We start from the raw sequence: 14,475 nt of genomic DNA, 5'->3' as shown, positions 1-14,475 counted from the left end.
TTTTATGGCCCCTCTCTAACACCCCTGACCAGTTAGCACATGTACTGTTCTTAATTAATTGAGGGAGGAGAAGAGGGAATGAAGCTTGTATGTGCCATTTACCCTGACACACAAAGAGAGCTGATATTTACTGTCTTACTTTCTAAGTTTCAATACAAAGCTAAAAAATAAAACTAAAATGCCTTTGTTTTATATTCAGGAAAGCTATAACTCTTGAATATTTTAATAATAATTATTTAAAGTTTCATGTGTATCTAACAGACATTTGTTCTTATTTCTAAAAGTAAAGCAAAGGACAAACAGTGGATGTTCTCCTACCAGTTTTCCTGACAAAGAGCATTTGTAAAATATTTTAATTTTAAATGAAAAAAATTTAAGTAATGCAAGAAGCTAGGGCCATACCATTTATATATTAACAGAAGCAATTATTAAGTAAATAAATGGTACAATATTAAAGTTTGCTAATAATTTTAAAAATGGAAAAAAAGACAACAGAATTGATTTTACAGCTTAAATGATCAAAACATACCCTCTAATTTTTAACTTAACTATTTCTATTTGTGAAGCTGGTAAAACCACGTACCATTGATTGAAGTGTAATTTAATACATCACTTTAAGAAAGCAAAATCATTCAATGTTCATTTCTTTGGTAATGTAATTCTATTTTCTATGTTTTTTCTAAAATAAGTATTTTAGAAAGAAAAATAAAAAACTATTAGTTGTCTAAAGACGCTGTTATATTTGTAGGAAGAGAAGATGCACAACTTAAATATTTAACAAGAGAATTGCTAGGTAAAAAAATTCATGTGATAATAGGAAGATGTTAAAATTAAACTATGTAGACTATATAGTAACATGGAAAATGTTTATAATGAATTAACCAAAATTAACAATATGTGTATGTATGGATATATATATATATATATGTACATACATATATATATATGTGTGTGCATATCTATACACATAAATTTTAGGTGAGCATAATGCATAAAAATAAAAAGACTATAGGAGAGAAATATGAAAATAATTTCACTTACAATACTGGTAGAATTATGGGTGACTTTTCATTCTATTGTTGCATATTATTCCTATTATTATATTCTCATAATCCTTAAAATAATAAAACAAATTCCAATTTATTCTAGCTTTGGGGCCTTTGCATGCTATTCCTTCTCTTGGAATTCTCATCCCCCAGATATCCACACAGGTTCTTCAATTTTTTCAGAACTTTATTTAAATGTCATCTTCTTAGTGAGGTTCACCCTGGCAACCCTATTTCAAATTGCAAATCTTGCTCCCCACCAACTGCTTTTACTTTCATTCCCTTTTTAAAGTTTCTCCTTAACACTTATCACTATATAACATATTACCTCTTTTGCTTGTTTATCTGGTTTACGTTGTCTTCCACAGGAGAATACAAGATAAAGTCCACAGAAATCAAGGCTCTTTGTGATCTGATCTCAGTCTACACCTCCAGCTGCACCTTATCTCTAAAACCTTTCTTACATCTTCCATTCTAGTCACATATTGTGGAAAGCTTCAAAAAATAGGACAGACTGAATGGAGGAAAAGATGGATAGATATTTGATAGAATACATATAATAACTTGTTAATTGTTGAATCTAGTTGGTAAATATGCATTTGCTGTAATTGTTTTTTAACCAGCTTTGTAGGTTTGATATTTTTCATATAAAATGCTAGAGGAAATTCATCAAACAAATAAATGGCATGTGGGGAACTTAGTTTGCTCTGACTTGAACAAACTGTAACAATATTGTTTGAGACAACCAGAAAAATATGAATACATGTGATATTAGTTGATATTAAGTAAATCATGCTATTAGCTTTTTAATAGGTAGTTTAATAAGTATGATTTTTAAAGTACTCATTTTAGATAAACACTGAGATTTAAATGTATGAAATGCTATATTGTGTCTAGGATTTTCTTTGAAATAAGGAAGCAAAGATTGAGGGGAAAACAGAGGTAAAAAAAATGAGTTTGCTATACACTGTTAACTGATGGAGCTGGATGATGGGTAGTTAAGGGTTTAATATGCTTTTCTTCCTATATTTGTGTTCACTTGAAAGCTTCTGTAACAGAAATTTAAAAAGCACCCCACATTCTCTCTCATTTATCTTACCATATGGAATCATATTTAATTTTATCTCTTTTACTGGACCACAAGTATAATATTTGTTGAATCTCTAGTTCCTAGCCTATGCCTGGAACTATGAAGTAGGTGATCAATGAAAATTTACCAATTATTGAATTAGAAATATCCAGAGTGATTTAGCAATACATATATATTAATTGCATTTCTAGTAAAGATACTTTTTTCATTATTTTCATTAAATAACACAGATGGAAGTCAATTTTGCTAATTAGGACCATCTGACTATAATCCTTGGTGTTGTAGATGAGTGTAAATGATATGTTAAGAACAGTTAAATAAGGTTCTTCTAGTCCACTACTTTTTCCAATGACTCTTATATTCTTCTACTTTATAACCATGTGTTATGTTAGCTTTCACAACATGTCCTTGCTAAGAATCAAATAAGTGGTTTCTATATTTCTCTTGATCTAACTAAATTTTTCCTCTGTCTTTCTTTTCTTCCCACCTCCTAGCTAAGTGGATATGCACTATTGAGCTGCTTTGGGAAAGTCAGAGCTAAGAGAACTGCAGACACCTTCCCTCAAAAGCTACGTATGTGCAACTATCTCTATTCTTCCTGGATCTTAAACAGGTTGCCAGAGTTCATAGGACAAATAATTACGTTGGCTCTCAGAACACTGGCTTCCTGATAGAGTTGGGAATATACAACCTATGGAATAATAGAGAAGAATACAAAATTTGATAGAATACAAATAAAATATTCTCCCTCCCTCCTCCATAAAAAAATTTCCTATTAAAATCAACTATATGCAACTTCACAGTGAACATGTGATATTCCTTCGTCTGCAAAGCCAGTAGTGATCAAGAATTTATCTTGTCTTTAAATAATGGGTCACAACACTGGTTTGCTGCTACACACATACATAAATGGTGTATCTTTATAATGCATTTGACTCTTTATACTCTGGGTTTTGGAACACCTTCTGCTTAGTATATAACAGAAGCTTAGAAGGAAACCATGCCTGAGGAGCTTTAGGATAGCAAATTGTGCAACTGTGTCAAGCTACTGCATGAACAAATTAGGAAGCCATAAGCTATCAGATGTGTGCAGTTGGTTGACAGAAGATGCTGCTTTTTCCAGAACCAAAGACAGCACAAAAATCATTCTTTAAGCCTGTCTGGTTAGAGTGGAAAATTCTGACATTAATATTTTTGGATAAAAGAAAGCTGTTTAAATCCCTTGTATAACAGGCAAATTTACAACATGTAGTATTTCCTGAAAAGTACGTTTTATTTCACTTTTAACTACACATTTTATCATTTGGCTCAGATGTGCAACTTTCTAGACATAAAAATTTTGTCCCTCAAAGTAAATCAGGAATTAACTTCATGGTGCAACCAGAAATTATAGAACCAAATGATTAATGTAAACTAGTAGTGAGTCAACACAAAACTTTTATGACCTTCCTTACATGCATAAGAATGATTCTGAAATAAGTTCTACTCTGAAGACCTTTATAAATCTTTAGTGAACAAACAATTGAGATTTTTATTTGATTGCTGACACATTTTAGAGACTTATGGAATTCAGTATATTGTCTGTTTTCTCACTTGAGCTATTCATAAAAATGTTCCTTTTACTATCTTCTCTTCAAAAAAACTCCAGAGAGATGACCTAAATATTTTTAGTAAATTACTACTGGGAAAAGTTACCTATATCCTGGAAAACATAGCACTTTCATCTACATATTTATGTAGCAACATTTAACACCCAAAGAATGCACCATTATTATGTGATGTTATGTTTTCTTCATTCTACAGAAGGAACTAGCCATGTATATACCCACAAAAATTTTAAAACATATCACATTCATCAACTGAATCTTATCAAATGACCAAATGTTTGAATCAAATAGGAAAACATCAATATAACTGATTAAATGTTTTATTTGTAATCAATGTTTGATATTTTATAAATATAACTATATATGATCCTATCCTTACTATGTATATATATATATATATATGTCCTATACATATATATGCACAAAGACATGAATCCAGGTATATAGATTGAATATAATTTGAAAAAAAATCATTTTTTTCTCACAGAGAGAGGCCATTTAGTATTTATCAAATGCTATATAACCAAGAACATAAAAACAATCAGAACGGAAGAAAAAACATGTCATTAAAATGCATTCAGAGGGAGAAAAACAGTATCAAACATTGAACTTCATATATTTAAAGATTAAGACAAACTCTTAGTAAGATGACTGCCTTTGCAAACTTTGGAATATTACCATGTTCATTTTGGATTGTGAAGGTGCATACAGTTGATATGATTAAGTTTTTTGTGGAGAGGGAGGGAGAATATTTTATTTTGTCTTCTACTATTCTCTAGATTATTTATTCCCTAGCTTTCAAAGACTTTGAAACCCCTGATAGATGGACACAAACTTATTCATTAGTTTATCATCAAAGGAAAAAAAAAATCACAAGCAAGGCTGCACTAACAGTCTTTAAACCCATAATGAGTGCATTTAGGAGACTGTAATCACTCGATAGGATGTCATCTGGAACTTTCTGTGATGCTGGATTGAGCAAATTTAAGCCTTACTCAAGGAAAGTTCAGAGGTACAAGTCCAATTTGTTACTCTTCCTGTCATAATTTCAAGCTGAGTTAAGGAATCAATTTTTCTTTCAAGTTAAGATCAGGTTGGGAGGAAAGCAAAATCAAAAAAGAAGGCAAGGAATGTGGCATTACAGAACACAAGAAGATGGACAGTACTACTTTCTAATAGCTATAATGTAATAGATATTATTTTAACTATTATTTTAAAGGAATAAATATTATTTTTTAAAACTACCACTTGAAGACAAGTATATGTGTAAATATAAGCTATAATATTGATATTGTGACTTGCCTAAGAGAAACTGGCAAGTGTAGGTCTTTCTATACACAAAATTATTTAATTTCTGTATTTAATTAAATTGACAAAGTCATTACTAAAGTAATGTAAATTCAGAAACATTTTAAAGAAAGTTACATTTGCAAAAAAAAGGAGTACTTTAATCATTTTAACCAGCAGTTATTTAGTTTTTCATCTGAGCAGCCTTATTTTTAAAACTGGAGAGAATGTTAAATCAAATCAGAGAGAAAAAGAGAGAGAGGAAGGAGGAAGTAAGGTATGAGAGAGAAAGAGAGAGAGAGAGAGAAGCAGTGCAGGAGAATATAAGAGAGAAGTATATGATGTCTGAAAGTAATGGTGTTTTCATCATTTGTGATTTGATTTGATATCATACTTGGCAATGCCTTTCCATCTCCAAGAGACAATGACTTTCTTAATTTTTGATGGCACCATTAAACAGCTGTGCAACACTCATTCTGGAATAAGAATGCTCAAGCAGGAACACTGGAATTAACTGTGGAAAATACAAATCACCTAACAGATTTATTCCTCATACTGACATAATAAACAAATATTGGTGGCTTCCTGTGGTGTAATACATCCTTATTCATTGCTTCACAACTCACTCATAGCTTCTTCATTTTTTCTTCAATGCTTCGAAATGGGTGCAGCCTATATTTGCCAAAATATTAGTCTGTTTACAGTTTTCAGATAGCTAACACATTGGACATCATTAAAGTAGCTTTGCAATGGCTTTCACTGTAGATTGTTATTCTCTTTCAATTCGTTTTTTTCTTTTAAACGGTTTTTAAAAAAGGAGAGGAAAATAAATGGCATCTTTTTATTTTGTAATAATGTTTTGATTGTACATAGTGGTATTATCTTTTTAACAGCTTTCACGTCTCCAAATAAATCTTGCATGGCTAAAATATGAACTATTTCCAACTAGAAATCCATTACCAAAATAAGTATGTTTTCCTCCATTTTTACATAGTATTTTAATCCTTCTGCAGTTGTATAGTCAATTTGAATAGAAATCACCTTAAGAGCTCTGTCCATCTTTCTATTTAGAACCATGTTGAGATTGAGAAAATGCTGCTATTTCTCTTGGGATTTTTTTTTTTTTTTTTAGTATGAATGAAGTTTTCACATTTCTACTTTATGGAAAAGGTTACGCACTAGAAATCTTATTATAGTGGTCACCCTGATTATATTTTATATTTCATTTAAAGCAGAACTGCTCTTTTGAGAATTGGTAGGCACCACAAATGAATAAAATGACACCAATATGGGATAAAGTAACACACCAAATTATAGAATACACAAGTGAGAAATAACACAAGGCTTGGAGTGTACACACATGAATTCTAATAGGCACATACTATCTATGTTTTAGAATGCTACATACAGGCATCTTGTAATGGTGAACCCAGTTCATGCCCTTATTTCTCAGTTTATTGTTTGAACATGGATCAATGCCATCGTTTGCTATTAAGTTCCTATCCTTTATACATTCCACCATGGGAATCAATCACAAGCAAATCTGTCCGCTAGTGACAATGGATACTGAACATAAATAACTGCATCTATAAGGCAATGCACCCTTTGTAGTATCTATACTATTGCATAGTCAAAAAGTCATAGTCTATAGTGTTGCTGGGTCTAATTATTGTTAAAAGATGTTTTTGCCTTGGAAAAGATAGAACTGATACAGCAATGGGGATGTCACTCACAACTTGGATCGAATTCATAAGTTCCTAAAAATATATAAAGAAAGAACTGCATAAAGCACTGCACTTGCTTGCAATCCAGTATTCTGTTCACTGCAATATGAGGATTTCAGTCTGATGATGCAGGAACATCCTACTGAGCTCAGTAAATTTAGACATTACATTGGAGTAACATGTATTATTAACAATTCAGTGGTAACAAGAACAGGAAAGAATCAATCAGAGTCTCTTCAGAAGGAAGTTATCGACATTTCTGAATCCAAATGCCTAAATATTCGATATCATTTATGCTGAGAAATAACAATAAATAAGAAGGTAATTGATAAAATATTTAAATTTATGTAGGTAATGGTTTTGTAACAATCTAAATGTGGCACCTGAAATGATTTGATAACAAATATCCAAGGCCAACATTAAGGCGGCAGCTATGTTCTGAGGATTGATAAGAGTGGTGAAATGGGAAGAATTAGATTTTGATTCAGATGACCCAGCTCTGTTGCATACTGTATTGTTTGACCTTAAGCAAGTCACACAACCTCTCTGAGCTCTGCAATTTCAACACTTGTAAAACACATAAGAGAGCAATTTACAGGGTCAATATCTACTTATATTACTAGAATCTTGCATTATATCCAATCTTTGGAATTTTTGTCACAATCCCCACTAGCATGTGTTTCTTCCTTTCTACAGAATCCACTCTCCTTCTCAAGTCAGTAGAAGATAATGGGGAAACAAAGGAGGATGACATTTTAGCATCACACACGGCATTGTGTACCACACAAAGATACTGTTTAACAACAGCATCTTGCTGATTAATTATTTAACCTCTTTATACCCCAATTAATTGTATATAAATCATGAAGGAAAAAATGATCATTTATGATTGTTGAAGAGACTAAAAATAATGTGCTATGGTCACAGAGTAGCCCCCCAAATAATTGGTAGTTACCATGATTTTGTACCAAAGTCTTGTTGACAATTATTAGAATACAACAATGATCTGTTTGATGTGCTTGCCACCATGTTTGGCTTCATAGCATAGCAGCAGTCAAGATTAATTTTTTGTATGACATCATTCTTTTAATGATAGTCCTGATCATAATAACAACTAATGTGGTAAGAGATAGGCTGTGCCTGTAACCGTTCTAATCTCATCTCCTGCAGTCTAGGTCTCCTGTGGGATAGATATTAGACTATTCTGTTGCTATATATCTAAAAGCTAATAGGTTCTACAAATCTGCTATAGATTGAGATGTTTGGGTACTATATTGCTTACTGTAATAATTATACTCCCTAAATACACACACACATGCACACACACACACTCACTCACTTTGCAAAACATGAATAAAGATCACAGCACTTTCAAATTGCATTCACTCAATAATCTAAGTATCCTTAAAACAATTCTGTTTTACAGATGAAAGAAACTAATGCCCACAAGTATTAAATAATTTGCTTAAGTCATATAACTGGTGAGTAACAGAGGACGATATAGGAACCAAATTATTTATCACTTTATTTTTAATTGCAGTATGTTACTAGAGCTTTTGAAAAATCCCCTTTATATTACATACATATGTATATATAATTCCCTTTATTTGTATATATATATATATATGTAATTTGAAAATTATAAAATCTAGTCATAGATAAAATTAAGTGGTTATATTCATTTTTTTAAAGAATTTTGAATGCAAGTAATTCCTTTAACTAGAAACACTTTCAAAACTGTCTGGATATATGTGTTTCAATGTCTTTGTTACATTATTTCACATCACCATCAATATTCCACATTAACCTCCAAAATGTTGTCTTCTTCAAGTAAAGGACATGTGTAATTTATAAGTTAATAACTGTTGCTAACAAAACCAATTTATTCAACATATTGGCTGTTATCTATTCGAAGTTTTTTTTTCTTTTTGAAATAATTAGCTTGAAGTTGCTGTTTGGCCATTTGTCATTACCTTTCCTCTACATATCCTATGTTCCAGGCACAATAATTTCCTGAATAAGTTGCATGCATTCCTGCTGCTATATTTTTGCTCCTTATCACCTATACACTGTGGAGTGTCCTCACATATCCTTTTCTGTGCTTCTAGAAACTACTACTACTCGTTTTCACTTTTCCCCACTGATCTCTGATATGGTACTAAAATATTTCTATGCTACTATCAATGATTGGACTTAAAATATTTGCCATCCTCTCTTCAACTTTTTACAGCCTTTTTTCCATCACCCCTTCCCTTCACCTGCCAAGCAGGTAGAAGATGTTATGTTTAAATGCCTTTTATTTGTCCAGGTTCAGACCTATGCCACTGCCTTTAGAAAGCCATTTCTGATTTTCCCTTGATTCTCACCTCTCCCTCTTTAGTTTTCTCTTCTCTGTACTATATAGCATTTTGTCACTCTGTTATGATTTAAAAAAATCAGTTTTATAACCAGTTGCTTTCTTCTGTAGACCCCTATGGCTTTATAAAAACTCAGTAACAGCTAGTTGAATAGACTGTGGTGATACATCATCAGCATGCCTACCAAGTCAATCCTAGTTCAAGCCATTATCATCCCCTTTCTGAATTATTTAAAGTACCCCCTAACTTGTCTATAGGTTCTGTCCTTGCCCTATTCGGTTTTAATCACAGCACCCAGAGTGATGCTTTAAAATCATAACGTTGATCATGTTTCTCCTTTGCTCAAAACTTTCCATTGGTTTCTCATTTACTTGGAGTAACAGCTAAGGTTTTTACAATGGCCTCCACAGCCTCTAATTAGGCCTCTGGTTCCTCTCCTATTCCTCATCCCTCATCTATTCCACTCCAGCCATACACATCTTTTTTTGCCACTCCTTGCATTCCACAGACATAGAGCAGCATCAGGACTTCTATACTTGCTGTTTTCTATACGTTGAATATGTTTTGCGCAAGTACCCACATGATTCAATTCCTCACCTCCTTTATGTCTTTCATCAAATGTGACCATCTTATTAAGACATTCCATGGGCATCCTATTTAAAACTGTACTCCCATTAGTGCCTTTCCTCTTCCTTATTTTTTTCCATCTTAAAGACTCCTATATATGTTTTCTTATTTAATTTATTTTTTACCTCTCCTACTAGAATGTAAGTTCAATGAGAGCAACTTGTCTGTTATGATGCTCACTTCTGTATTTCTAATACAGATCAAGACCTGATACATAGCATGCACTCAATAATTTATTGAATAAATGATGAATAAATAAGTCAACCTGCAACATGATACATATATTCCAGACATTTGTATAAAACAATGGATGAATCTTAATACATAAGACGTAATATAAGCCCTAATGCAATGCTGGAGAAGTATAGTTCTAAGTTTTGATCTGAGACAAAATTCTAGTCATTATCATTTATCTAACCCATCGTATTCTGACTATAATTTGGAGACAAACATTTCAACAGTTGCGTATAGGCTATGACAGAATACTTTCTAAGCATCCACATTATTTGTTGGGCAGCTCTTGTGTTCAAGTTGTTAGATATGGTGGATGGAAACCGTGGGACAGTTGCTATAATTCAATGGAACTCATTAGAGTTTTTGCCTTTAGACTTATACTTATACTGCCATGGTTTGACTTAAATATGATCAGAATTTACCTAATCAAAATAGTTCATGATTAGCTTCCTCTGCCATTTCAATCTTCATGCTCATCTTCAAAGAAATCTGCAGTAGTGCACATGTTCTAAGGCAATTTCTCTTACAGAGGAAACATCATTTCTTGTGTATCCCCTCAAAATCAAAGGTTGCCTTTAAAGTCATATAAATTATAGATAATATAGCTCTTGTGTCCCCCTGGGAGTGGGTTCAGTCACCGCTGCTCCTCTTTGAACTTCCAGGGTAGGCTCCAAATGCTAAGCCACAAACAGTGTCTCTGCAGCCAGAGCATCTGACTCTCTGGCAGCCACTTCTGACAATTGCCTTGGCAGTAGGTACGCTTCCTCCAGGTCTCCACATAGCTGTGGTGTCTGCAATGTGCTGCTTTCTTGAATGAATTAATTTTTTTACACCTTTATAGGCTCTCAAATAGGAGGGTTATCCTTTTCTGGGCCATGTATGAAAGAAGCAAGTCGGCCTGCTCTTGCACATCATTCTGGAAGTCCTGTCTCCAGCACAACATTTTACTTCACAGAGAGTTGGCCAAAAATTTGCTCCATGAGCCAACAGGCACACATTACATTCTGGGCATGTCACATAAATCTGTCTCCTGGCTTTTGGGTCACTTTCTGGTTTTAGAACAGGCACAGGGCAGCTTGCTTCTCTATTAAATTTAAGTGGTCCTCATTAAAGTGCAGAACTCTGCTGTGAGTGAAATTAACAGCACATTTGATGCATTGCTGGCACTCCACTAATATGGATTTTTGACCACAAAGCAGAGTGAATATGACTGAAGAGTTCAGAAAGTAAACACTTTATGCAAGTCTTCTTCTTGTGGTCTTGATAGATTTATATCTGTCCTATAGGTTAAGCAAAACACCTGAGATTGTGACTATCATTGTTTTAATTTGGGAGTACAGTTTTTTTTTCCTTTACAACATATAATCAGCAATGTGTTCATTACATGCTAACTTAGTACTGAAAACTGTGTCAAAACTAATTTTTAACATGGTATTAAGCCTCAAGGTGTTCTGAGTTTGAGAAATCCATGATAAACACAAACAAAATAGGAATTGAGACAAGATAGACCACAATTAAGATGAAAATCTATGTTAGATAATAGAGTGTAATAGTAGGGAGATACCATTTTGGGCTACAATAACCAGAAAGGTTTTATTAAAGCTATGGGATTTGAACTGATTCTTGATTTGGTGAAATAGTGAATGCTGTAACACCGGGCTTATGCTCCTTTGAAGTCAAATTCTTAATCCCAAGGAGGTTCACAGCAAGTACATGCTAAGGCTTCACCACATTTTCATGAACACATACCTCTATCATATGAGACAGCTTTCTTTCAAAAAGTGCTATGGTTTCCTACCTTGTGCATCAGCCCAAACCAATATGCACTCATTAAAGTTTTACTCTTGCTTCTTCTCTAAGTTCAAATTCTTCTAGAAATATTTCTAGATCATTTGAATCAGAATGAATTTCTCCTCTTATGCTCGTAACATTCAACAACACTCCTTTAAGCCTCCTTGCATTCCACTTGGCAGGACATTCCTTTGATACCATTCAAGTTTGACCAGATTACGTATGTGTTTCTGTTCACTGGTTTCAAAGAATATTGAAAATTTCACTTATTTCTGTAAAATAATACAGTGTAAGTGCAAAGAAAAAGTAGGGATATCTTTAAATAATCATCAGCAAATACGGGTTGTTTTCTTCTTCATTTTCTAACCTGTTGCACACAGAAATATTATGGATCTACTGTCTTAAACTTGTTTTGGGAAATAGCCACAGAGGAGTGAAAGCGCAGAGAGATTTACAAATTATATTAGGATAAGGCCATAACCCCTGCCTTTTCCTAGTTCAGTTCCATTCTGCAGATAGCAAAGAAGAAGCATTTTCTATAAAGCCGGAATTTTACAGTATCCTTTTCTAATATCATCAAAATCTTTGCGGTCAGTAGTCTTCATGAGGACCTGTTTCCAACAGCAAGCTTCATTTCATCCTACAATAGCTGCCATAGAATCCTCCCACTTGCAGAATTATCCCTCAACAAGGCAATCCCTCATTTTGCTTGTCAGACTGTCACTGGCTATTGGACTCTAACCTGAAATCTTTGATGGATTGACCCTGTTCTCCTAAATGCTGGGCCATATCAGAGTTCACTCTGGAAAATTAGTCACTGCTTTGGTGCTCTTAGAGTGCATCAAATGAATGAAATAAGGATCAAGCATATAACTTCTTTCACTTTTTTTTTTTTTTTTTTAGGCCTGAGGTAGAATCTATGACCCACATTAAGGTATAATACTGGCAACAAACAAGATAAAGATTTTGCAGCCCCAGTTCTAATTGAGATTCTTGGGAGGTATGCCAATGATACTCCTTTCAAAGTAAAAAATAGTCCTAAAATAAAATTGTATTTCTCTTTTGTTCATTTTGAAGGAAGTTAAATTGATTTAATAGAAAATGGGTAAATACATAGACGTAAAAACACAAGCATGCACACACACTGGCTTCATCTTAACATTCCTCTTTTATCCCCTCTGGAGCTGACAAAGTTAAATAGGACAGCCCCTTACTGGTTACAGCCACATTCATCCTAGTTTGAACCTTGGAGAGGCTGCCTTGGCAATTGACACACTTTTTCTTGCTATCCTCTCCCTACAGATGCTAAGGAAAGCCTCCAAGGTGCTGTAAACTCTTCATTTACATTTGAGGAATTCTTGTGTGACGAAGTCTATAGGCTCATATAATGTTAGAGTAGGAAAGCCTCTACATGTCGTGAAGCCAAACCTCATTTCACAAAGATGAAAACCAGAGCTTAGTGCTGAGTAGAATTTGCCCAAGGTCACTCAACAAGGTAATGACTGCCTCTTTCTGATCTACTTTCTGTGATGCTATTCTACCGTTCTTATGGCTGCACCTTTAGAGAATTAAGAAGTGAGGTTGCCTTAAATAGTCTCCTACCCTTTCTCAAGAGCCTGGGTTTTTGTACTTTACTTTTCTCTTGTTATACAGTCCCTAGATAGGTTTATTAGACTTTATATTCTAGTTGTGGGGAAATGGGAAATGGGTTGGAGGTGTGCTACATTGGCCAAGGATATTAGAGAAGGCACTTGGTTATGGTGATCCATTTCGTTAGATATCTAAAGAAATGCAAAGGAGGTAGCTATATAAAGTTCTCCAAGAACTATCTGGAGAGGAAGAACAGTGTCAACACCTTGACCCAGGAGGAAGCTGAGTTTCTGATTAACATAATAAAGGTCAGAATGCAGGGGCATAAGAGTAGTAGGTGCAGTGGGAGGAGAGGCCAGATGGAAAAGGGATTTTAAGTATGGTGCTGGGGAGGAAGAAATTTCCTCTACCCCTCGAGAGTCTCTAGCTGGTCTAAGAATCACTGACATGAGACAGAATAACAGGAGAAAAAAACAAACTTTAATTATGTATGTAAAGGGAAGCCATAGACATGGATTCCAAGGACAGTTAGGGATAATGAGGTATATATGTCACCCAAAACCAAGGAGTAGGGGGTAGGGGCCTGAGGCTTCAAAGGAAAAGCAGAGTAATTCATAGGAATATGAAACAGTAAATGTTCAGTAAACAAAATACTGGATGAGCCACACAGAAACATGGGACCCAGAGAGAAATTTTACCAGACATTGTCACATTCCTCCTCACCTACCAAACCTAGTTTACAGTATAATATAGCTGTCTATACTGGTAGCTCTCCTCCTGAAGTAAATTATTTTTCTGCAGTTGGGATGGGGGAGATCCAAGTATATTCACTAGTCTTTTGGGCCTTGATGGTTTTCAGTTCAAAATAATCTACATGTCACAATGGCACATCTTGGGGTGGCCTGCCTTTGTTCTCTACAATTGGTTAGCAAAATTTCTATTGCCATGAGAAGACACCAGCTTAAACTGAAGAATGATTGGGCAGATTTACTCTTTCTAAAGATCACTTGGGTTATGTGGAAAAAAGAGCCAGTAAGAGGGCAGAGTGCAAACAGAGAATTTATTGAGAGGGATATTTCAGCAATGCACTGGGGATAACAATGGCTTAGACCAGGAGTGTAT

The sequence above is a fragment of the Manis javanica genome, chromosome 3, assembly GCF_040802235.1.
Source record: "Manis javanica isolate MJ-LG chromosome 3, MJ_LKY, whole genome shotgun sequence".
Classification (NCBI taxonomy): domain Eukaryota; kingdom Metazoa; phylum Chordata; class Mammalia; order Pholidota; family Manidae; genus Manis; species Manis javanica.
The sequence above is the reverse complement of the archived record's forward strand: the minus strand, read 5'-3'. Positions refer to the sequence as shown.